This window comes from Mustelus asterias, chromosome 4, assembly GCF_964213995.1.
Source record: "Mustelus asterias chromosome 4, sMusAst1.hap1.1, whole genome shotgun sequence".
NCBI classification, from domain to species: Eukaryota; Metazoa; Chordata; class Chondrichthyes; order Carcharhiniformes; family Triakidae; genus Mustelus; species Mustelus asterias.
This window is the reverse complement of record NC_135804.1, coordinates 123146910-123174474: the sequence shown is the minus strand read 5'-3', so window position 1 is coordinate 123174474 and position 27565 is coordinate 123146910.

Here is a 27565-nt window from a genome sequence, read left to right as displayed (position 1 = left end):
CTGTTCACCACCAATCAAACAAGGGAATGTGTAATGATGGAGTCAGTCAAGTGGGATGCTTTGTCCTGGGTGATGTTGAACTTAAGTGTTGTTGGAGTTGCACATATCCAGGGAAGTGGCAAGTATTCCATCGACCCCCATGACTTCTGACTCATAAATGGTGGAAAGGTTTTGGGGAGCCAGTAGGTGGGTCCCTGGTCGCAGAATATTCATTCTGTGATTTGCTTGTGTAGCCACAGAATTCACATGGTCAATGGTACCATCTAGGAGGTTGATGGTTTGGGAATTCAGTTATAACAATTCTGTTAAATGTCAAAGGGATGTGGTTAGACTCTCTAATGTTGGAGGTAATTATTATCATGCACTTGTGTGAAGTGAATGTTTTCTTTTTATTTGTCCATGGGATGTGGGCATCACTGACTGGGCCAGCATTTGTTGCCCTTGAACTGAGTGGGCTTGCTCAGCCATGATGTGGAGATGCCGGCGTTGGACTGGAGTAAACACAGTAAGAAGTCTCACAACACCAGGTTAAAGTCCAACAGGTTTATTTGGTAGCAAATGCCACTAGCTCAGCCATTTCAGACATTTAAGAGTCAATCATATTGCTGTGGATCTGGAGTCACATGTAGGGCAAAATAGGTAAGAACAACAATGAACCAGATGGGTTTTTCCAACAATTGGCAATAATTTCATGGTCATCATTAGACTTTTAATTTCAGATATGTCTTTATATTGAATTCAAATTTAATCTGCCATGGTGGGATTTGAACCCTGGTCTCCAGATTATTACCTTGGGTGTCTGGGTCACCAGTCCAGAGGCAATGAGACTATGTCAATGCCTCCTCATATACTTGGCCCAAAAGTAAATGTGAAGGGTGGACGTGGACTGTCTCATTATTGGAGGAGCTGTGAATGGTACTGAACGCTGCCTAATCATCAGCAAACACCCGCACTTCTAACTTTCTGATGGAGGGAAATTCATTGATAAAGAAACTGAAAATGGGCTTGGACATTGCACTAAGAACCTCTGTTGCCATGATCCTGAAACTGAGATGATTGGACTTCAACAGTCACAACCATCTTCCTTAGTGCTAAGCATGACTTGGTGTAATTTAATGTATAGTGGGGATTGCTTGTTCAATGGTGCAAGGTAACATAAAACTCCCTATCCACTATATTTAAATTACATTGGGATTTTGAACAAATGTCAACAGGAAGCGATCTTCAGCGAGATGTCTTGTACTTTACGGCATACTTTGAAGATAAAAATTCACTAAAAATTGGCCTCTTTAAAAAGACTGGCATGCTAAATGGTTTAGCTAACACAAAAATAAGGAAAGATAAGAAATATTTACAGTCATGCAGACTGTGGTATCTCCCTGGATTCCATCCCCTCAGGCGTGGAAATACTTACCCTGAAAAAGAGTGCTGGGGAAGCATCGAAGATTAATTTTTTGAAGATGAAGGCACGTAGTAGTCAGAAAGTTATCGCATCAATGGTAAATATTGTATTTAATCACTTGAACTGTATTAGGCCTCTGGCAACTTTACTTGTAATCTCCAAATGTGACTATTATGAGGTTGCTACAGCCAAGTATTTCCTTGGGCTGCTACTATTCTGCTGCTGTAATCAAAAGATAAATCTAAAGGACAAGTGATTGGAAGAAAAAAACCTGAGAGATCCAACAGTATGTTGACCATCATGGCATGGAAATATTATTTGAATCCACCAGGGCCATCTATAGACCAAGTTCAAATTGACAAAATCCCCTTCATTCACAGGATAGCATTTCTCTTTGTAAGGATGACAGTGCCATCCATCAGCACTGAAACAAACAATTTCAACAGCTCCTTAAGCACGAATCTACAGTGACAGCTGATACTCTCCACGCTGTCCCCTAGCACCCTGTGGTTGAATCCAGGGGTGAGCCACCTTTGATGGGAAAACTACAACAAGTAGACACCAGATTGGTTTACAAATTGTTATAATCCAGGTCAGAAACTCCAAGGTATTTTATGAAGTCAGCCGAGACCATAAGTTTTGCAATTTGAATTTGGCTAGGGTAAGCATGAGGTGCTTCACTTCAGCTATGATTCTAATGACCCACTGGGGAGCTTTTAAAAAAACAAAGTTTATTTAAGGATACAGTTAACACACAGAAAGAAAATTAGCATAGCTTTTACCAATTACAAACAAGAAAAAAAACCATGATATTGTATAAACCTTAACAGCTAAATGCACTGTCCCAAAACAATATACTTCCTTATAAACATACACCTGCCACATGTTTAGCACAGAAAAATAAGAAAGTTCTTATAGTTTTGCAGCTCAGCAATACCTTCCGCGAATTAGTCCTTTGAATATAATTGAAACTCTGACTTCCCAGCCTTGTAACTTCCAGCAGGTAAAGATAAAACCACTGCTGGTCTCCAGCTTTTAGCCAGCAAACCACTTACAGCAAAGTTTTAACTCCAGGAAGGCGAGAACACTGCTTCCAACATAGCAGAATTTCTAATAACAAGGAGAGAAGCACAGAAATACTGCTTTTCAGTCTGGTTTCCAACTAAAATTGAAACTGAATCCTTGGATTCGTCTGTGAAGGAACCACCTGACTTTGACTTGTCAATCAATCTTCCCACAACACTTTAAAAGGTCGTAAACTCCCAGAAAGTGCATTAGGCCTAGCGTAAAAATAAACAAAACCATTTAAGCCATTTAAGCAGCAATAAAAGGACCTCTAATCAGGCAGCCAGTGCCAATAACAAAAGCAAATGACTTGCTAACAAATTACAGAGAACATGATTAAAAACTACATTTACAGGTACAATTGCATCACAAAATTTTTAAAAGAGTCTGATTGCTACAAATTCTAATGAGGAATATTACTTTGAAAAAGAACAGGCACATTTTAATCTGCAATACAAATGTATAATATAACCTGTTGATTTGTTTAGTTTCTTCCAAAATGGAAATGTCAATCACAGGTTAGCATTGTTTTGAAGGGGGATACTGAATATCACAGAATTTTTACATTGCTGGAGGAGGCCACTCTGCCCTCTGTTCCTTCACCTCCTTTAGAGTTTTTCCCTTTATTTAATATTGTCGCTCCACATTCCTCCTGCCAAAATGAATCTCTTCACACTTCCCTACATTGAACTTCATCTGCCATTTGCCTTCCCAATCCAATTTGTCCTTTTGAAGTTCAAGATTATCCTCATCACAGTTGACAATGTTTCCAATCTTTGTATCATCTGCAAATTTTGAAATCACGTCCTGAACACCACAGTTTAGATCATTAATATATATCAGAAGGAGCAAGAACACAAACCCTTGGGAAACTCCACTACAAACATTCCTCCAATCTGAAAAAAACATTATTTATCGCTACTCTCTGTTTTCTAACAGCCAATTTTTTATTCAAATGTCAACTTTGCTTTTTATTTAATGAGCTAAAATTTTTCTCACAAGTCTGTTATGTGGCACTGTATCAAATGCTTTTTGAAAACCCCCTTACTCTGAGATTATGTCCTCTGGTGACTATTGATTTTGTCCTGAACTATAGTTTCCAGAAGTCTCCCTACCACTGATGTCAAACTGATTAGTCTGTAGTTGCCATCTTTATCCTCAGACCCCTTTTTAAAACAAGAGTGTAACATTTGCAATTCTCCAATCCTTCGGAACCACACTTTTTTCTGAGGAAAACTATGAGATTATCGCAAGTGCTTCTGCAATTCCCATTCTCACTTCTCTCAATATCCTTGGATGCATCTCATCTAGTCCTTGTACTTTATCTATTTTAATTAAAGATAGTCTTTCTAACACCTTCATCCTCTTAGTTGTAAATTCTTCTAGTACATCAGTTACTTACTCTCAGAGGTGGGTAGAGGAAGGTGACTAGGTAGCATCTCCTTCCTTTGCAAAGACAGATGCATGGTACTCATTTAATACCTCTGCTTTTTCTCCTTCCTCCATGTGCAAGTCCCCTATTTTATCCCTAATCAGCCCTACTCTTTCTTTTACCATCTTCAATATTTACATGCTTCTAAAAGACCTTGGAATTCCCTTTTCTGTTAGCTGGCAGTCTCATTTAATACTTCCTTGTTGCTTTTCTGAGTAGTTTTTCACTCCCACCCTGCCACTCCACACTCTTCTTTATTTTATAAACCATAGTCACTATTCTCTAAATGATCCCCCACTAATATTTGGTCCACTTGGGCCAACTCATTCCCCAGAACTAAGAATTCTCTTCCCTTGGAAGGAGTAACTAAAGAGCTATTTATTAACAGGAATTATTGTATGTAGAGAATGAGAACGATGCTACCGATCACTTTGACTCCAGTCTCCAGATTACCTGGGAGAGCCCATGCTCAGCCCCAGGATTTGTATGCTTCAGCCCAATTGGCCAAATGGGTCCATGACCCTCTGAAATCATGCCCATTAAAGAGGCTTGCAATTATAAGGTCCAACAGTGCCTGCCCTCTTGTTGGGCCAGAAACATAATGCTGCAGAAATGACTTTGAACACATTCCAGGAACTCTCACTCCCTCTTCGCCTTTTGCATTATTTTTATTCCAGCCAATATTTAGATAATTGAAGTCCTCCATTATAATGACACTACAATTCTTGTACCTCTCCATAACTTCATTGCAAATTTGTTTCTTTACATCCCTTCCACTAGTTGGTAGTCTATATATTAGAACGATCAATGTTATTGCACCTTTTTCATTCCTTACCTCTATCCAAAGAGAGTCCACATTTGACCTCTCTGAAGTATCCTCTCTCTCAACATTGTAACACCGCCACCTGCCCCCCACCCCCACCCCCCACCGCCCCCCATCCCACCCCCTTCCTCCTATCTGCTGCTCCTGTCTCTCCTAACTGCTTTGTGCCCGGGGATATTTAATGCCCAGTCCTGCCCTTCTTTGAGCCAGGTCTCCGTTATAGCAATAATATCGTAATTTCATTCGTCAAACTGTGGCTGTAGTTCACCAATTTTATTAACTGCACTCCATGCATTCAGATACATGCACATTAATCTTTATTTAGGCTTCTATTATGTTCCCTTTACTTGGGCCCCATCTAATGATTTACTATTGCCTACTCAAATTCTATCAAACTCTCCAAGTATTCTATTTAACTTGATACGACTTTCTGATATGTCCTCCTTATCAGTTCTCTACCTCCCATTGCCAGTTTCTCTGTGCCAGAGTAAATCAAGTAAAATATTGTAAACTCAAAGGTTTAGACACAGAAATCTGGCAGCCATCTTTGGGCATCTCAGCCATAGAGTGCGTAACATCCCACATTTAAATTGGCAGACCTGAGGGCCATGGGACTTCAGCCCTCATACCTTGTTATCATGTAAAAGGTACAGTGGTGGGAACTCACACAGATTTGGGCATTAATGCTCAGATTAAGTGATTGTGTAAATTAAGGGGGATTTGGGGGAGAAGTGGCTGGGCCTTGGAATGCGATAGGTGCTGGGGTTAGTCATGCTAGGAGTTTGCAAAAGAACACCACAGGGAGGTCTGCAATAGAACATAAGAACTAGGAGCAGGAGCAGGCCATCTGGCCCCTCGAGCCTGTTCTGCCATTCAATAAGATCATGGCTGATCTTTTCGTGGACTCAGCTCCACTTACCCACCTGCTCACCATAACCCTTAATTCCTTTACTGTTCAAACATTTATCTATCCTTGCCTTAAAAACATTCAATGAGGTAGCCTCAACTGCTTCACTGGGCAGGGAATTCCACAGATTCACAACCCTTTGTGTGAAGAAGTTCCTCCTCAACTCAGTCGTAAATCTGCTTCCCCTTATTTTGAGGCCATGCCCCCTAGTTCTAGCTTCACCTACCAGTGGAAACAACTTCCCTGCTTCTATCTTATCTATTCCCTTCATAATCTTATATGTTTCTACAAGATCTCCCCTCATTCTTCTGAATTCCAATGAGTATAGCCCCAGTCTACTCAGTCTCTCCTCATAAGCCAACCCTCTCAACTCCAGAATCAACCTAGTGAATCTCCTCTGCACCCCTTCCAGTGCCAGTATATCGTTTCTCAAGTAGGGAGGCCAAAACTGTACACAGTACTCCAGGTGTGGCCTCACCGGCACATTATACAGCTGCAACATAACCTCGTTATTTTTAAACTCCATCCCTCTAGCAATGAAGGACAAAATTCCATTTGCCTTCTTAATTACCTGCTGCACCTGCAAGCCAACTCTTTGAGATTCCTGCACAAGGACACCCATGTCCCTCTGCACAGCAGCATGCTGCAATTTTTTACCATTTAAATAATAATCCATTTTGCTGTTATTCCTACCAAAATGGATGACCTCACATTTACCAACATTGTACTCCAACTGCCAGACCCTCGCCCACTCACTTAGACTATCTATATCCCTTTGCAGACTTTCAGCATCCTCTGCACACTTTGCTCTGCCACTCATCTTAGTGTCATCTGCGAATTTTGACACACTACACTTGGTCCCCAACTCCAAATCATCTATGTAAATCGTAAACAACTGTGGTCCCAACACTGATCCCTGAGGCACACCACTAGTCACTGATCGCCAACCAGAAAAACACCCATTTACCCCCACTCTGCTAATACATTACCCGTAACACCATGCACCTTTTATCTTATGTAGCAGTTTTTGGTGCGGCACCTTGTCAAATGCCTTCTGGAAATCCAGATACACCACATCCACAGGTTCCCCATTGTCCACTGTACATGTAATGTTCTCAAAGAATTCCACCAAATTAGTCAAACATGACCTTCCCTTCATGAACCCATGCTTCGTTTTACCAATGGGACAATTTATATCCAGATGTCTCGCTATTTCTTCCTTGATGATAGATTCAAGCATTTTCCCTACTACAGAAGTTAAGGTAACCAGCCTATAGTTACCCGCCTTTTGTCTACCTCCTTTTTTAAACAGTGGTGCCACATTTGCTGTTTTCCAATCTGTGGGAATCACCCCAGAGTCCAGCGAATTTTGGTAAATTATCACTAGTGCATTTGCTATTTCTCCTGCCATCTCTTTTAGTACCCTGGGATGCATTCCATCAGGACCCAGGAGACTTGTCTAGCTTTAGTCCCATTAACTTGCCCAATACTACTTGTTTCGTGATAATGATAGTTTCTAGGTTCTCATCTGCCATAGCCTTCCTGTCATCAATATTTGGCATGTTATTTGTGTCTTCTACTGTGAAGACCGACACAAAATACCTGTTCAATGCCATGTTCTCATTTCCAGTTATTACAACCCCCTTCTCCTCCTCTAAAGGACCAATGTTTATTTTAGCCACTCTTTTTCATTTTATATATTTGTGGAGAAACTTTTGCGATCTGTTTTTATATTCTGAGCTAGTTTACTCTCATAATCCATCTTACTTTTCTTTATAGCTTTTTTCGTGGCTTTCTGTTGACCTTTAAAGATTTCCCAATCATCTAGATTCCCACTAATCTTTGACACTTTGTAGGCATTTTCTTTCAATTTGATACCCTCCTTTATTTCCTTAGATATTCATGGCTGATTAATCTCTTTTTCTACAGTCCTTCGTTATCACTGGTATATACTTTTGCTGAGCACTGTGAAATATCGCTTTGAAAGTCCTCCACTCTTCCCCATAAAGTTTTTGCTCCCAGTCTACCTTAGCTAACGCCTCCCTCATCCCTTTGTAGTTTCCTTTGTTTAAGTGTTGCCTGAGCCTATGACAGTGATCTGGATGGAGATTGGGGATAAATCAGGAAGGAGGAGGTTGGAATGGGAAGTTAGCTTGGGGCTCTCGGGAATAAGAGCATTGGTGATTTAAAAAGTTACAACTTTCTTCTCTTTTCATGTTCATTGTTGTCTTGGGGGCAATCAGTGCTGGATCTTTCTATCACAGGCTCAAGCTAAAGTTGCAAAAGGGAACAGAAGACGTCATTGGGTCCTTTATTTGCATTCATCATAATCCTGACGCTCATTTCTGACATGGATAAAAGATGCCGCTTGTTTGGTCCTTACCAAAATGGCATCCAATGTGACCCATACCATGATGTAAGCCATTTTGTACACAAAACAGTACCTATAGCCCTGAAAAACTGAGCCAATTTTCTAACCCTTGTTTTTTAATGCATGAACTGTAGCCAAAGCGATGGTGATTCACTGCATGTAAATACAGTCATTAGTAAACTATACATGCACTTCAATTTACTGTTGCACACATCAATTTAGAGATGATTGTAATGTTCTGAAATGTAGTTTCACTCTACCTGTTAGGAAAAGGGATTCTAATGAATTTAATTAAATTGCAAGCATTCTGATTTGCAAAATCTTGACCTTGTGAGATTTAAGCTTTTTGTTTGATGTATATTTGAATTAATGTTTGCAGATGTAGTCACCATCAATGGATAAATTGAAACTGCATTGGAATGGCTGATGGCTGGAATTTGTATTTTAAGAACAAAAGGAAAAAAAATGTTGAATTTGACCACAATCCGTCTCTTATTTTATTCTCGAACATTTAAAACTATTGATTTTAGCACATTGCTGGTATAGAGGCAGATATTTTATACAAGACCATTGCAGGTTTCAAGGATAACTACATTAATCTGTATTCAGACCATCAGAAATCCAGAGCTCTGGTCTTATTATTTTGATCTGTAAATACGTCTACAGGTTTGTTTATATTCATTACACAAAGATAGAATATACAAACTAGATTTTGCGTAAACTGACTCTAATAACTTGAGGTGACTCGATGTAGCAATAATTAACTAAAAGGGTTTATTAACAATGAAAACTATATACATGAAGGATTCAAATAGCACAAGGTCTACTCCTAACAAAGCCCTAACTCCAACTGAAGCCCTCCAGCCCCAGGAATGCATTCCCTTGTCCCCAACTGGCTCAGATTCGCACACTCATGCATCATTCACTCTGCCTCGGTCTCATGACCTGCGAAGGGTTGCCCCTTAAAGCTGCCATGTTACCTACCACACTAACATTTGACTTTGATTTGATTTATTATTGCCACATATTAGTATGCAGTGAAAAGTGTTGTTTCTTGCACACTATGCAGACAAAGCATACCGTACATAGAGAAGGAAAGGAGAGGTTGCAGAATGTAATGTTACAGTCATAGCTAGGGTGTAGAGAAAGATCAACTTAATACGAGGTAGGTCCAATCCAAAGTCTAATGGCAGCAGGGAAGAAGCTGTTCTTGAGTTGGTTGGTACGTGACCTCAGACTTTTGTCTCTTTTTCTCGATGGAAGAAGGTGGGAGAGAGTATGTCCGGGGTGAGTGGGGTCCTTGATTATGCTGGCTGCTTTTCCGAGGCAGTGGGAAGTGTACACAGAGGCAATGGGTGGGAGGCTGGTTTGCGTGATGGATTGGGCTACATTCACAATCCTTTGAAGTTTCTTGTGGTCTTGGACAGAGCAGGAGCCATACCAAGCTGTGATACAACCAGAAAAAATGCTTTCTATGGTGCATCTGTAAAAATTGGTGAGAGTTGTAGCGGACATGCCAGATTTCCTTCGTCTTCTGAGAAAGTGGAGGCGTTGGTGGGCTTTAAGAATAACTTAGAGGTTAACATTTTACTTAAATCCACCCTTTTATTCCTTTGATTTTGAGACTCATTCAATACATTTTCTAAACAAGATGGGAAAATTATACCCACCCAAACAAGCTCATCCATTTACATCATATGATGTTGCAACTAAATTACATTTGCAGATATGATTGTATCCTGACAATTTAGACGGAGGCCTGAGCAAAGGTTTATGCGGAGGCACACCATACCTTCCATTCTAAAAATCCTGATGAAGGTAAATTAAAATAAATTAACCAGGGAGCAGGGAAGGGATCATGGCCCCAAATAGATAGCAAGCCAACTCTAAAGGTTGAATCATGAGTGAGGTAATTTGGAAAAGTCGTTTCATGTTACTGGGGTGCATTGCATGGTCATTGTTAATATTTGGGAAGAATTTGCTTAATTTATACCTGTCATGTTGTCCTTTGCATGCTCAGTAGGTCTCACACACTATGTAAATAGTGGAGATAGATTGCAGTATTGCTAATGAATGACTGTCAAAGTGGAAACTGTATTAGCAGAAGGGGAAATAACAGCATTTAGAAGGAAACAAATTAGCAATGATAAAGTCAACAAAGTAATCATTAGTATCATCAACAACTTGCACCCGTATAATGTCTTTAATGTAACTGAATGTCTCAAAGCACTTCGTCACGTGAAAAAACAGCGAGGCGCAATAGGAGAATTAGACCAGGAAAGTGGAAAGATGAAATATTTAAGCCCAGATTTTTGACAAGAAGCAGGGACGCTCTATTGTAGTGAAAATCCCAGAAATGACCGGAATGTCTAAGTCCCATGCCCAAACTCAGTACTGCCCATGTTTGTGGGGATGGGACTGGAGTTGAACCGGGGTTCACGCAGACATGAATCACGGAGGCAGATGGCCATTAAAATCACAAGCTGCCTCCATTGGCTTTTGAATCCTGTCTGTGTTCATCCCGCCATATACTGAACGGACCAGGTAGGAGATGCTCTGAACTCAGTGGATACTTTGGATTACAGGGTATCCCTTTGGATAGGATTCTAGGACAACTTCAGGAGAGGCATAGCATTCTTTGGAAGAGGTAATGTATATTTTAGAATGGCTAGAATCGAACATGATTATGTACTTCTTGCACACAAGATCATTGGTACTGTCCAGTTGTCAAAGAACTATCTACCTATCAAGGAACAGTCCACCTGTCAAGGAGCTGTCCAGAAAGTGTCCATGAATACTAGGTAAGTTGGCATGGAGAGTTCAGGGCAAAGGGTAGTATATGGAGGACATGGATTAGCACTAAGTTAGTATAACAGGACATGGGGTATGTTTAGAGGGGCCTGGGATAGGTTGAAACTATTGTCAATTATGCATTCACTAATGTCCTTTAGGGAAGGAGACCTGCCATCCTTACATGGCCTGGCCTATATATGATTCTTATGTTCTTATGTTCTTATTCCAGATTCACAGTAATGTAGCTGACTCTTAAATACCCTCTGCAATGATCTAGCAAGCCACTCAGTTAAAAGGCAATTAGGGGTGGGCAATAAATGCCAGCCAAGCCAGCGATGCTGAACCTATGAACCAATTTTTTTAAAAATCATCAATAAACAGCCCCACTTCAAACCCTGTGATGGAGGAAGGTCATTGAAGAAACTACTGAATGCAGTTGACCCTAGGTCACTGCCCTGTGAAATGCCTGGGGATAAGATAATTAGCCTCCAGGAGCTGCAAATGTCTTCCTCTGTGCTTAAGTATGGCTGCACCCAATGAAGAGTTTTCTCCCAATTCCCACTGACTTCAAGTTTGCTAGGGCTCCTTGATACCACATTTGGCTAATCGCTGCCTTGATGTCACGGGTAATGATCTTCAACTCTTTTGTCCATGTTTGGAAATAAAGACTAAAGCTCATAGTCCTGGCAGAACCCAAACTGAGGACTGGAGAACAGATTATTGATCAGCAAATGTTATTTGATAGCACCTTCCAGCATTTTGTTAATGATTGAGAATGAGAACCAACAAGATAAATCATGGGCCCTGGTGCTTCTCTTGTTTCTGAACTCCTTATTCTTTTCCCACTTTCACCCCCCCTCCCTCCCTCCCTCAATCACACATGATACTTTGCCCCTTTCAAAGTTCAAAGTTCACCCAGCAAGTCACAAACAATCACAGAAAGATCCTAATAAATGATATTTATCGTCAGTATCTGGTTACAGATATCATCTGATATATATGCAGTGTTCATCTGGCAGTAAGGGATAGAGAGTTGCAAACAATAAAAGGACTTACTTCACAAAGTAAATCAAAGAAAAAAGATTTAATAAAGAAATTTCATAACACCAAAACTTCGGACAGCACTCTACAAGTCCCATCTGCTTTCTATTTATGCTGGGTCAGTTGGTCAGCTGACCACCACATCATTTTGCCATTGGTTACATTGTCTACTGGGTCAGCTGACCAGCTGACCCTCACAGCATGTTCCCATTGGTTACATCATAACAGATTCCAATTTTATCATTGGTTACGTTATAACATTCAGCATGGGTCATTGGTATTAGGAGCAGTAACGACATAATGCAGCATTAGTTATATGCACCCACCATGATTATTAAACAAACCAGAAAGTACAAATTTTACTTCAACTGTATTCTGCAATTGTGTTAATTTGACAGAAAGATATAAAATTAGTTATTTATAACATTGCGAATAGCACTGATGTGGGGTGTCTACCTCAGCCCTCATTTACACGTTCTGCAGAATCCACCATATAGATACCGTGACAGTAATTCATATCTGGAGGAAGATTCAATCCTTGCAACCTAGATAAACCACACAAGATCTTTTCCATGCTGTAAAAGTACAAGAAGATTTTCCTCTGCCTGAGGGCATGATATTATTCAATATAATTATGACATATCAGGGATGCAGTTGTATTCTATTTTATCTGTAATCTCACAGCATAGAAAGACCAAATGAGTCCTGAGAAACAAAGTGGAATGATTGAATAGTATCGGTCTTCTCTGTCAGTGAGACATGTTGGAGCCCTAAGGTGTCTCTGTGCAATACAGGGTGGAATTTTATGACTTTTCACCCGTTTTGTGGCAGGAAAATGCTGTAAAATCGGGCGTAAAGCGGCCAACGTGAATGGCGCCCATTTACACGATTTTACGACACCTGAATTTCCGCTGCGGTCAGCCTCCCTCTGGAAATGGGTGAGAGGCTGATTAATTTATTTGTATTTATTTGAATGTTGATTTCAATGTGTTTAGCAAACCCGGAGCTCAATCGTCTGGATTCACTTGCCTTTATGGCCTCGCCAGGAGAGGTTCTCTCCAGCGAGGAAAACACCTGCCTCCCATGAATGGAGAACAGTCGTGTTGACCTCGCCGGTGGAACCAGAGGCCATTGAGGCATCCTGGGGAGGCCGAATACAAGGCAGGGGTGCCCCTTGGGCAGTGCCAGACTGACAGTGCCAGCCTGGCACCTGGGCAATACCAGGCTGGCACTTGGGCAATACCAGCCTGATACCTTGGCCATGTCCACTGGGCAGTGCCAGGGTGTGGGACCTATGGGGGCAATGCCGGGGGCGGGGACAATGGAGGCAGGCCGGGGCGAGGACAACAGGCCACGATCAGTCTAGACGGTGAGGAGCGGAGGGGGCTGCATCTCAGTCTGTGGGTCCCTGCGATGGTGGGTGGAGAGAGTTGTTGAGCTGCCTGCAGTAGCAGAGGCCTGATAGCTCTCACCCTGTCCGTCAAACCCCTGCTACTGTTAATACGCTTGTGCAGCATCAGAGGTCTGCACATGCATAATGCCTCCCTCTACAGGCTGTCTGGCGAGTTAAGCCTCAGCCACAGCCTCTCTGGCTAGAAACCGTCTAACTCATCTTTTCAGAGACAGAAGGCAGAATTTTATTGGCACGTCCGCCCGAGGTTCATACAATCCCACCCGAGGCCAATGGAGAATGCCGTTCTCCAAGCCCCGCCCGTGCCCGGAATCTGGGTGGGCGCGCTGCTAAAATTCCAGTCAGAGTGTGAGAAAATTCACCTGAAAAATGGATCTGGAACTCTCCCATTTTCAGACTAGCTGGACACTCAGAAAAAAACTCATAAAATTCAACCCGCAATGTTTAAGAGATCTGAGGACAAAGACTGAACGGTTCACAATTGTATCTGTCTTCTTGATCAGCAAGTCTGAAGACTCTGCTGATTGCTGCTTCTCAATCTAATATATTTTTAATATCTACCATGCAACACAACTTTATCATAATATTTCAATAACTCAAGAATCTCATAAAAAAATCAGATGGAGTGGGATAATAGGTAAGTAGAAAAAATCACAAGATTGAAGTCCATGGGATAAACTCTTGAAAATCATGTGCAGTGTAAAACAGCCCATTACACACTCCTGTCCTGACAATCTCACCCCACAAATCCCACTCACAGTAAATTTTCATTAGCAACCAAATAAACAGAACTCCAGGCATGATTCTATTCACAATATAAATATGGGTGACAAAGGCTATGTAGCCCAGTTCATTTAATCAAATCCAGAATGACATATGAACATACACATTCGCCCCTTGAGCCTGCTCCACCCACCATGTTACATTGCCTACATTATAACAGTGATTACAACTTAAAAGTACTCAATTGGGTATAAAGCGATTTGAGACATCATGATCTTTGCTGTATAAATATACTTCTGTCTTTTTTCCATTACCTACATGCAGTAGGCAGAATGACTGTAACAATGGTGAAATTGAAGGGCCAATGCTGAGTCTTGAAGGATAATTATTCACAGAGCAATCAACACATGTTAGGAATTTGGCTGCAAAGAAATCACTGCATTTACAATATTATTCAACTCTGTAGCTAACCTCTCCTCTATAACACCCTCCCAACCTCCCCTCCAACACCCCCAAACTCCCCATCCAAATGCTAACGTCCCTCCAAGCCTTCTTGCAACCCTCAATAACCTCTCCCGCAAATCCCTCCAACCTTCTTCTAATCACTCTCCAACCTCCTCCCACACCCCTTCAACCTCACTGCAACCCTTCCTAACTTCTCTCACCATCTCCCCCTTTGCCCTCTAGACACCTCCCTCCAACCTTGTAACCACACATACACGGCATCCAATTGGTTCTAAAATTACAGGAATTCACTGATCATTGTTTTCAAGCAAAGACGCTCTCCTGACAGTTGCTGTTGACCTTTGCACTTGTGTGGCTTTTGCTACCAAATAAACCTGTTGGACTTTAACCTGGTGTTGTGAGACTTCTTACTGTGTTCACCCCAGTCCAACGCCAGCATCTCCACATTTTGAGGACAGGGCATTCCTGAATAATTTTCCACATTGTTGGGTCTATATTGATGTTATAGCTGTAATGGAATTGATGTGGCTTGTTCTGGTGCACAAGCCTTTACATTACCGCTAGAATGTTGTCAGGGTCTATTGTCTTGTGTGCTCAACTATTTCCTAAATTCACATAGTGTGAAGGTGTGAAGAGCTGTAGTCAAGGTAGCTGTGGGAGCTGGTAAATGCCCTTCTTTCTTTCTCAACAATCTTATTCTATGGTGCTGGCCAGGACTCACTTTCTGTGAAGAAGATCAGCGAATTGGCCCTAACATCTTTCCTTAAACAAAATGCAATGTCGTGACATCTAGATTGAGTAGATCTACTCACTTACGAAAAAAATACAGCCATGCCTTGTTCCGTGATCAGCAAGATTCTAGTTTATTGAATGAAAGGAAATTGGAATGGCGTGCCCTGCACTGACGAGGAAATACTTAGAAAGCAGTAACAGAGGTTTTGATTTGATGTTTTTAAGTTTGTCTTTGGCAGGCCTGAAAAATATTTTGGGCAGAATTTTCCATTCAATCCGCAATGTGTTTTGCCGTGGCGGGATCTTATAATGCTGCCTTTGTCAATGCGATTTCCCATTGAATGCACCCTCGCCACCGTGAAACCCACAGCGGGGGTGCACTGTAAGCGGGACCAGAAGATCCCACCAATGTGAGGGACTGGAAAATTCCGGATGTTATAATTGAATATTAACGGAAAAAGAGATGTGTTGTTGAAGCTTTTCATCCTGCACTCATCAGGATAAACACAAGAAAGCCAAATTTCAAACAAATCGCAATAAGTTATACTAAAGGCAATAAAGCTGGTGATTGGCTAGCAGGTTGACTCTGATTGGTTGAAGTGTTGCCATGGAGAAAGCAACAGGGGAATTTATCTGTGAAAGAATAAACAAAATGCTTTTTTAAAGATAAATGTGGGCAGCTCTTAAAAAATATATGCAGTCACTGCTCTGTATCTAACTGGTTTTAATGGCTACTAGAGGCTGAATCTTATTGACCATCTGCAGGTGGGAGAACAGGTGGGCGGACTAGTAAATTAAACCACTGTACCAACAGCGTTGTGCCCACCTCCAGCCAGCATGCCCCTGCACCCTCCACAATTTTACGAGTGGCGAGGAGGTATCAAATGCATTGCCCACCTGTGGCCTAACTGTGGCCCTTAAAATGGGGAAATTAAGGACCTCATCCCACCGCTGATTTAATTTAATGGCAGGAGAGACTGACACCCAATGTATAATCCAGTAGGTTTAACATTGTAGTCTTGTGGCCAGTTAAGTGGAGTGGGTAGGTGCCTCTCTCTGTGTCCCCATTGTCAATTAGCGAACCATCCTCACAGAGTTTCCTCCCCACCTCCACTCTACCCACCTACCCCAACCTACATGGCGCCCTACCCTCCTCTCACTGTGGCCTGTTAACCTGGCCCCAGCAAGCACCCTGACCAGGTCCATCACTGACCTCCATGGCCTACCTGCAATACCAGAAGTGGCCACCAGTCCTGCTGGTGTTGTAGGTGTGTAGAGCAGCTGACCTCTGATAGGCTAGCAAGTGTATGAGGTGGGGCTTCCTCTTGGAGACATACAAATGTCCTGCCTCATACTAATTAAAGAGCTGTCACCCAAAAAGTTAAAGCGGGACTAAATGGTGTTGAGCTCATCCCTGTAATATACACTGGGGTGTATGGAGTCCATCCTTAGCATATAATCTAGCCCTCAATTTCACCAACTGTGACCTACATTCTCATGCTTCTGGTCACAGAGATGCAGCAGTTTACAACAGCTGCTCCCTGAACCACATGCAGATGCACTTTAATAATTGTGACTCTTTCTTTCAACATTTTCTTGCCCATCTTGGGGTTACCGTTGACCAGAAACTCAACTGGACTCACCACATAAACACAGTGGTTACAAGAGCAGGTCAGAGGCTTGGAATACTGCGGCGGGTAACTCACCTCCTGACCCCCAAAGCCTATCCACCATCTACAAGGCACAAGTCAGGAGTGTGATGGAATACTCCCCACTTGCCTGGGTGGGTGACCTCCAACAACACTCAAGAAGCTTGACACCAGCCAGGACAAAGAAGCCCGCTTGATTGGCACCACATCTACAAACATTCAATCCCTCCACCACCGATGCTCAGTAGCAGCAGTGTGTACTATCTACAAGATGCACTGCAGCAATTCATCAAAGATCCTGAGACAGCACCTTCCAAACCCATGACCACTTCTATCTAGAAGGACAAGGGCAGCAAATAAAAGGGTACACCATCAAGCTACTCACCATCATGACTTGGAAATATATCGCCATTCCTTTGCAGTCGCTGGGTTAAAATCCTGGAATTCCCTGTCTAATGGCATTGTGGGTCAACCCACAGAACATGGACTGTAGCGATTCAAGAAGGCAGCTCACCAGTGCCTTCTCAAGAGCAACTAGAGATGGGCAATAAATGCTGGCCAGCTGGCGATGTCCATGTCCCACGAATGAACAAAAAAGAAATCACAGGAAGTTTAGTATTGCAATCAAAATGCAAGTTCTTTCTATGAACTGATGTTTAAATGGGTAGAGATGTAAAGTGGTCAGCTAATTCGCTGTCACCTGCTTTACCCTATCACACAAAAACAAAGTTATCCCATTGGCTGTGAACCCCAGTGGTTTTTTCGATAGGTAATCAGCATATTGACCTTCTCGAATGTCTAGCAATTAAATGTGCAATTAAAGAAATTAGTTTCCACTTTCAACCCAACTTGACTTGTCAAACGCAGAGAGAAAATGGCTCAAAGATTACTAATGGATTCTGCAATTACTGATTTCTCTGAATGGTATTTTTAGCACCGCAGGGGCATGTTCTTTTGCGGAAATGGTCAGAAAGCAGGAGTAACTAGGGCACTTCAACCGACAGCTATTTCAGATTTAAATGCCCTTTTCCTCTCCTGATGGCTGGTGTTAGTGTCTCTCTTGGTGTCAGTGGAGAGTGGCAAAGGTTCTCTCCTCCAAGTCAAAATATTTTGAAAAAGAGAAAAACCTCCTGCAAACTTAAACACATTTTACTGGTTAAAACAATGTCGTTGTAGCCAAATTTGTTATTGTGCTGTCCAAGCTCTGGAAGTTGCATTGTTCAGAATATAAACTACGTCTTTGGAAACAAGCAAGGCTGTGCTCAGCTTTTTACAACTGAATCATTCTTGCTGTCTCTAATGGTGGTGATTGTGTGTCCTGCTGGGAGGTTCTGTTCAGAGCAATACTTCAAACTTTATTAACCCATTGCACATTTCTTTTTAGGTCACTGCCAAATTATTTACAATCTCTCTGCACAGGTCAAAAACAAGATGTGGAGATGCCAGAGTTGGACTGGGGTAAACACAGTAAGAAGTCTCACAGCACCAGGTTAAAGTCCAACAGGTTTACTTGGTAGCATAAGCCACCAGCTTTCGGAGCGCTGCCCCTTCATCAGGTGAGCGGGAGTTCTGTTCACAAACAGGACATATAAAGACACTAACTCAATTTACAAAATGATGGTAGGAATGTGAGTCTTCACAGGTAATCAAGTCTGAAAGGTACAGACAATGTGAGTGGAGAGAGGGTTTAGCACAGGATAAAGAGATGTGTATTCTCTCCAGCCAGGACAGTTAGTGAGATTTTGCAAGTCCAGGCAAGTCGTGGGGGTTACAGATAGTGTGACATGAACCCAAAATCCCAGTTGAGGCCATCCTCATGTGTGCGGAACTTGGTTATCAGTCTCTGCTCAGCGAATCTGCGTTGTCGTGTGTCATGAAGACCACCTTGGAGAACGCTTACCCGAAGATCAGAGGTCGAATGCCCATGGCCGCTGAAGTGTTCCCCAACAGGAAGAGAACACTCTTGCCTGGTGATTGTTGAGCGGTGTTCATTCACCCATTGTCGTAGCGTCTGCATAGTCACCCCAATGTACCATGCTTCAGGACATCCTTTCCTGCAGCGTATCAGGTAGACAATGTTGGCCGAGTTGCAAGAGTGTGTACCGTGTACCTGGTGGATGGTTTTCTCACGTGAGATGATGGCATCCATGTCGATGATCCGGCACGTCTTGCAGAGGTTGCTGTGGCAGGGTTGTGTGGTGTCGTGGTCACTGTTCTCCTGAAGGCTGGGTAGTTTGCTGTGGACAATGGTCTGTTTGAGGTTGTGCGGTTGTTTGAAGGCAAGAAGTGGGGTGGTGTGGGGATGGCCTTGGTGAGATGTTCGTCTTCATCAAAGACATGTTGAAGACTCTGGGGAAGATGTCGTAGCTTCTCCGCTCCGGGGAAGTACTGCACGATGAAGTCTGTCCACCGTGTCCCGTATTTGTCTTCTGAGGAGCTCGGTGCGGTTTTTCGCTGTGGCACGTTGGAACTGAGCGCCATATCCTGTTCTTATGAGGGCATCTTTCAGCGTCCGAAGGTGTCTGTTGCGATTCTCCTCATCTGAGCAGATCCTGCGTATATGGAGGGCTTGTCCGTAGGGGATGGCTCCTTTAATGTGTTTAGGATGGAAGCTGGAGAAGTGCAGCATCGTGAGGTTATCTGTGGGCTTGCAGTACAGCGAAGTGCTGAGGTGACTGTCCTTGTTAGAGATGTGTGTGTCCAAGAATCCTGGACCACAATGTCTTCACCTTCAACAACCAATTCTTCATCCAGACACACAGAACAACCTTGGGGACCAAATTCGCACCTCAATATGCCAACATCTTCATGCACAGGTTCGAACAAGACCTCTTCACCGCACAGGACCTTCAGGCAATGCTATACACTAGATACATCGATGACATTTTCTTCCTTTGGACTCATGGTGAACAATCACTGAAACAACTATATGATGACATCAACAATTCCATCCCACCATCAGACTCACCATCGACTACTCTCCGGAATCGGTTGCATTCTTGGACACATGCATCTCCATCAAGGACGGTCACCTCAACACTTCACTGTACCGCAACCCCATGGATAACCTCACAATGCTCCACTTCTCCAGCTTCCACCCTAAACACGTTAAAGAAGCCACCCCCGATGGACAAACCCTCCATATACACAACATCTGCTCAGATGAGGAGGATCGCAACAGACACCTCCAGACGCTGAAAGATGCCCTCATAAAAACAGGATATGGCGTTCGACTCATCGATCGACAGTTCCGACGCGCCACAGTGAAAAACCGCACCAACCTCCTCAGAAGACAAAGACGGGACACGGTGGACAGAGTACCCTTCGTTGTTCAGAACTTCCCCGGAGCGGGGAAGCTACGACATCTTCTCCTGAGCCTTCAACATGTCATTGATGAAGACAAACATCTCACCAAGGCCATCCCTCCACTCCCGCTTCTTGCCTTCAAACAATCGCACAACCTCAAACAGACCATTGTCTGCAGCAAACTACCCAGCCTTCAGGAGAACAGTGACCATGACACCACACAAACCTGCCACAGCAACCTCTGCAAGACGTGCCGGATTATCGACATGGATGCCATCATCTCACGTGAGAACACCATCCACCAGGTACACGGTACATACACTTGCAACTCGGCCAACGTTGTCTACCTGATACGCTGCAGGAAAGGATGTCCCGAGGCATGGTACACTGGGGAGACCATGCAGACGCTACGACAACGGATGAATGAACACCGCTCAACAATCACCAGGCAAGAGTGTTCACTTCCTGTTGGGGAACACTTCAGCGTTCCCCAACATCACGGGCATTTGGCCTCTGATCTTCGGGTAAGCATTCTCCAAGGCTGCCTTCATGACACACGACAACGCAGAGTCGCTGAGCAAAGACTGATAGCCAAGTTCCGCACACATGAGGACGGCCTCAACCGGGATATTGGGTTCATGTCACACTATCTGTAACCCCCACGACTTGCCTGGGCTTGCAAAATCTCACTAACTATCCTGGCTGGAGACAATACACATCTCTTTAACCTGTGCTTAACCCTCTCTCCACTCACATTGTCTGTACCTTTAAGACTTGATCATCTGTAAAGACTCGCATTCCAACCATTATTTTGTAAATTGAGTTTGTGTCTTTATATGCCCTGTTTGTGAACAGAACTCCCACTCACCTGATGAAGGGGCAGTGCTCCAATGGTCAAAAACAACATAGTGAAAATTCCTCAAATGACTGGACGCAGCGAAATGAAAAGTATGCGCCTGATGTGGTCTTCTGTTCAATAATTCTAATAAATTGTAAATACATTCTGAGCAAGATGACAGATGGAGAAGATCTGTCCACAGTTAGAGTATCATTGCATGTAACAATCAAGGAATGCTTTGTCTCACCATTGATATTGTGTGGGTTATTTTCCTGATGGAATTATTTTATCTCTTCTTTAGCTTGTGCAGAAGAAGAAAATGTTCCAACTCTCCCACAGAGCTCAAAGCGCAGAGAGGAACATGTTTCTCAGTTTTAATCAAACAGAATCTACCATTGTGATACATAATCACCACTGACAGGGGCAACGACAAGATTGTCGGGGGGAAAAATTTCCAGTTCAAAAACGTGAAGTCTAGTCTTGCCAACAGTCTCCAAGTACTTGCATGTTTTTCTCCTTGAAAGTGCCATTGAAAAAATATGAAGGCTACATTAAAAATAAGAAGTGCTCAACTTGCTACATGTCTAATAACGCAAAGGGTTTAAAGCGCTGCAATGGCATTTTCACTAAACTGCGAGTGCATCTTTAATTAATATTTGAGTGATTGTGGTGAATGGCCCTTCAAGGAAAACACAGCAGATGAGGATCACCTGGCTTGAGAGACCAATTGGAACTGAGAGTGGGTAATCATCCCAGTGGTGGAGTTCTCTCTTGGGCAGAAGACATCCAGAAGATATGTAGGGACTGGGGCAGAATGTGGGTTAATCCAGGGCAGTTGGGGGGCTGTCTGCCTCTGTATGGTTTTTCCTAATTAATAAATACCCTTTGTGTTCCTGACAAAATCTGTGAAGTTGCATCATTACAATGATGTGGTTCACTATTTGGGTGCCTTGGAAAGGACTCTGCTCTGACTACTGGGTCACAGACCATTAAATAGTCCCAAAGGCTGAAAGTTTTCTGGCTGGAATTCTTCCATCCAGCCCGATACTGAAATTCTAGCAGGCGGGAGGGTGGGTGGGAGGGCAGACCATGTAATGGTTCATTGATGTCGGACAGGAATCTCTGGTTTCAGGCGAGCGCGGTTGGAGACTCCCGCCATCTATGTTTGGAAAATACAGCCCATAGTCCACACGAGCTGAGAAAGAAATGGTACCTGATATATTTGCCTCCTACTTTTCCTAAGGATGCTGAAGCTAATGTGATGCCCATTGAGTTCACTTACTTCACCACTGCGTATAAAATCTGTACATCTCAGTCATACACTGGGCAATGCATTTGTTAAGTGAACACAGTAAGAAGTCTCACAACACCAGGTTAAAGTCCAACAGGTTTATTTGGTAGCTTTCGGAGCACTGCTCCTTCGTCATATTAAGTGAGCCATTGAGTCAGCTCCTCCCCCCACACTTCCCAATTGCAGAATGGCAGAACCCTAAAGAGTATTGAAAGGCAGAGGGATCTGGGTGTACAGGTACACAGGTCACTGAAAGTAGCAATGTAGGTGGAGAAGATAGTCAAGAAGGCATACGGCATGCTTGCCTTCATCGGCCGGGGCACTGAGTTTAAAAATTGGCAAGTCATGTTGCAGCTTTATAGAACCTTAGTTAGGCCGCACTTGGAATATAGTGTTCAATTCTGGTCGCCACACTACCAGAAGAATGTGGCAGCTTTAGAGAGGGTACAGAAAAGATCGACCAGGATGTTGCCTGGTATGGAGGGCATTAGCTATTAGGAGAGGTTGGAGAAACTTGGTTTGTTCTCACTGGAACGACGGAGGTTGAGGGGCGACCTGATAGAAGTCTACAAGATTATGAGAGGCAGGGACAGAATGGATAGTCAGAAACTTTTTCCCAGGGTGGAAGAGTCAATTACTAGGGGGCACAGCTTTAAGGTGCGAGTGGCAAGGTTTGAAGGAGATATACGAGGCAGATTTTTTACACAGAGGGTGGTGGGTGCCTGGAACCCGTTGCTGGGGGAGGTAGTGGAAGCGGATATGGTGGTGACTTTTAAGGGGCGTCTTGACAAATACATGAATAGGATGGGGATAGAGGGATATGGTCCCCGGAAGGATCAGGGGTTTTAGTTAAGTTGGGCAGCATGGTCGGTGCAGGCTTGGAGAGCCAAAGGGCCTGTTCCTGTGCTGTAATTTTCTTTGTTCTTTGTTCTTGCTTTTTTATCAGGGTACCATTTCTTTCTCCAGTAAACCACATCTGGATTGGTCATCGAATTAGGGATGGCCAGTGGCTTGAGGAGGCACAGTGGCCAATTAGCACGTTGGCAGCCTTTGCAGTGCCTGTAGTGTTTCCCTGTGGCAAACGCCTCAGTGAAGAGTGGAGTGAAGGCTGAGGAATGCAGCAGCCATCTCTGCTCCCCACGCACTGCCTGTGTGAGTGGCCTGTGTGAGTGCAACGGCAAGCCTCTGTGTACTGCCACACACACAGGTCTGCCATTGACACTATTAAATGGTCAGCTTGCATCTCTTTTTCACACCGCTCCAACCGCCTGCTGTGCAGCTGCCTCTGAGTAGCCCAGGTTCTGACATCAGAGTGATGCCCCTGCGACACTATCAGGATTACATTGGTGTTGGAAAATTGCTGCTAATTGCCCTTTTAACAAGCTTAATTGGTTTCCTGTTGCTATCAGCCAGGTTGTCAACACTGTGTAGCATCTGCGCAAAATGAGAGGAGGCGGGAACATTTTGGCGAAGTAGTGCAATTCATTTTTCTCCAATATTGCTCGTTCCCCTGCTTCCATATCTGCCTCTGAGTGTTGGAGCAAATTCCCCACTCTGGGTCAGAATGGCATCAATATTGCCAGAACCCCCGAATTCAGAGCAGCTTTTCCTATCGATTTGGTTATCATTGTTTATGAAGCTGCCGTGTTATTACAGGGCTGCAGTTTTAGAACCTCCAGTTCCACTGATTAGGCTGCAGTGTTTATTTGCCATTCATTTGTGAGGAGGTGGTTTGTTCTGTTGAATTTGATAATTTGTAGTTACGAAAGGCGAGGCATATTTGTACTAATCACTGACTGCGCAATGGTCAATTAATCATATTTTTGAGGAAAAAAATCTGTCAGGTAGAGCAATTCTGGCAGAATCTCAAACACCATTCCTCATTTTGACCATGAAATTCTTTGAGTGTTTTTCCTTTCCGCCTTTGCTGTTTAATTTCCTCATAAACAATGAGCTGGCAGCCTGCTGATTATTTTTCTGATTTCAACTGGCTGAAGCTGGTTTTAATGGTGGTTTCCGCTCCATATTGTCTTTGATACAGAAAGAAGAGCTTTAGGTAGCTGTTCTTAGCTGTTGGAGAATAGACTCTCATTGAATGGGTGAGGGCGTGGATTGGGGCAGGAATGCAATATCAGTGTTGTGAGGTGACCATTGTATTGCATACAGAGGTGTGAAGAATTTCCTGAAAAACTCCAAAACAAATTAGCAACTTAAAATATTAAAATCAACTTTCTAGTGGACAGCACAAATCCATGTAGCATCTAGTGGGCACCTTCCTGCCCATTGTATGTGTTAATGCCAAGTCTTCTTTTGAGGTACCAGAGAAGTAAAACTTGTGGAAGAGCCAGGCAAATTGGGCAGGAGGTTCCAGATGTCCGCTTCTAATTGTAAAGTGTGAAATGTTGGAATGTTCTTAACTTAATTTACACTTAAATAATGATGGGCGCTGATAGCCTCATTGTAACTACTGCCACAAGCTCTAGTGTAGTAGTTTCTGTCTCTTTCAGGAAGAGGAGGATTTTAATATAACATAAAATCAGAAAATGCTGGAAATGCTCAGCAAGTCAGGCAGCATCTGCAGAGAGAGAAAAACGGGTTAATGTTTCAGGTTTGATGTGGAGATGCCGATGTTGGACTGGGGTGGGCACAGCAAGAAGTCTCACAACTCCAGGTTAAAGTCCACCAGGCTCATTTGGTAATATGAGCCTTCGGAGCACTGCTCCTTCATCAGGTGAGTGGCGAGTTGGGTTAACAAATAGGGCATATATAAACACAGACTCAATTGCAAGATAATGGTTGGAATGCAAGTCTTTACAGGTAATTGAGTCTTTATAGGTACAGACAATGCGAGTGGAGTGAATTGTCTCAAGCTAGGACAGTTAGTAAGATTTTGCATGCCCGGGCAAGTCGTGGGGGGTAACAGGCAGTGTGACATGAACCCAAGATCTCAGTTGAGGCCGTCCTCATGCGTGCGGAACTTGGTCATCAGTTTCTGCTCGACAATTCTGCGTTGTCGTGTGTCTTGAAGGCCGCCTTGGATAACGCTTGCCCGAAGATCGGATGCTGAAGTGTTCCCCAACAGGAAGGGAACACTCCTGCCTGGTGATTGTCGAGCGGTGTCCATTCATCCGTTGTTGTAGCGTCTGCATGGCCTCGCTGATGTACCATGCTTCGGGACATCCTTTCCTGCAGCGTATCAGATAGACAACATTGGCTGAGCCGCATGAGTATGTGCCGTGTACTTAGTGGATGGTGTTCTCACGTGAGATGATGGCATCCATGTCGATGATCCGGCACGTCTTGCAGCGGTTGCTGTGGCAGGGTTGCGTAGTGTCGTGGTCGCTGTTCTCCTGAAGGCTGGGTAGTTTGCTGTGAACAATGGTCTGCTTGAGGTTGTGCGGTTGTTTGAAGGCAAGTAGTGGGGGTGTGAGGATGGTCTTGGCGAGATGTTCATCTTCATCGATGACATGTTGAAGGCTGCGAAGAAGATGTCGTAGCTTCTCCGCTCCAGGGAAGTACTGGACAATGAAGGGTACCCGTGTCCCGTCTTCTGAGGAGGTCGGTGCGGTTTTTCGCTGTGGCGCGTCGGAACTGTCGATCAGTGAGTCGAGCGCCATATCCTGTTCTTACGAGAGCGTCTTTCAGCATCTGTCAGTGTACTTACTGTACTTATTGTCCTGACTTGAGACAATTCACGCCTCTTTAACCTGTGCTTAACCCTCTCTCCACTCGCAATATCTGTACCTGTAAAGACTTGATTACCTGTTAAAACTCGCGTTCCAACCAGTATTTGCAATGGAGTTTGTGTCTATATATACCCTGTTTGTGACCCCAACTCCCACTCACCTGCTGAAGGAGCAGCGCTCCGAAAGCTTATGCTACCAAATAAACCTGTTGGACTTTAACGTGGTATTGTGAGACTTCTAATTATTTTAGGTTTGTGATCTTTCATCAAGAGTTCTGATGGAAGGTCACAGATTTGGGGAGGGGGAACACTTAATTGTGCAGGAGGTGAACTTTCTGACAACAGACTGTAAGTAACTTGACAGTGGATAAAAGGCTGGTTGTGGTTCCCAGTGCAAGTAGCGAGAACCTATTTTTAATGCACTCACATGTCATGCACACTCATTAAAACACATGGCCATCAGATTAAATTACATCATTGTGATTTAAGCTGCCAGCAAATGAGAAACAGGTGCTTTCAGATTCTCGGCTGATTAAGGATGGCATGGATCAGGTGAGGTAGTCTTCCTGGTGTATTTGGAGTGAGGAGGAGAATTTCTCCTTTCATGGAGAATTTTGTTGAATGAAAGGAGATGAGGTTGGACTGTTGCATTGAACTTGGCTGGCTGTTGTCCAGGAATGCTGGAGCATGGCTGTCGTTGGGAGGGAGTTGGCTCATGGTGGCTCTAAGAAGGGTCTTGGGAGACAACAGAGGGAAGGCCAATCTCTACCAAAGGCAATACAAACATGATAGAGGAAAAACTGAGGGCGGCTCAATGGTGGGGCTGGGAGAGTCAAAAATAACTGAAGTCAGGTCAAGGATTATAGAGGGAGGGTTGAAGATGACCGTTGGCAGGTCAAGGGTGATGGGGTCAGGTCCAGGGTGCCACCGGCAGCTCGATGGTAATGGACAGGGTGAGGCAGCTCTGGGTTGACAGATCAAGGGTGGAGATCACAGTGGCTTGAGGATCACAGCAAGTAGTGCTGTGTGATTAAGGGAGAGTTGAGGGTAATGGTGGGAAGGTCTCAGATGACTGAGGGAGGGTTGAGGGTAATGGAGGGAAGGTCAAAGGTGACTGGGGGAAGGTGCAGGGTGATGAAGGGAAGGTCAAAGATGACTGAGGGAGAGTACAGGCTGATGGATCACTGCTCCAGGGATCTAAGTGAGGCGGGGAAGGGTGGCAAAAGTTCAAGATCAAAATCCTCCCTTTAGAGAGGCAGAATTCTGCTGGTTTCCAGCCAGGGAGTGGATGCCTACCTGGGTACCATTTAAATCTGGTTCTCTGACCTTCGACTACCATGTGGTAATGATGGTGTTGGTGACTTCCTGGCTGGTCCGCCGCACAATTGGCCGGGCCCCTCGACTGTGCATAGCTAATTAGCTGGTCTCTGCTTAATTGTGCATGACCAGCCTTCCTGCCTTTGAGTGGAGACCCAGCTCACTTCCGGTCCTGCTGTCAAGACACTTGATTTATTCAGATTTTATTTTATTTCAGATTTCCAAAGTCCTCAATATTTGGATTTTCTGTAGCCTAATGTAATAAATTATTTCAGATAGTAAGGATTTTACTTACAGTTGTATTTCCTATCACA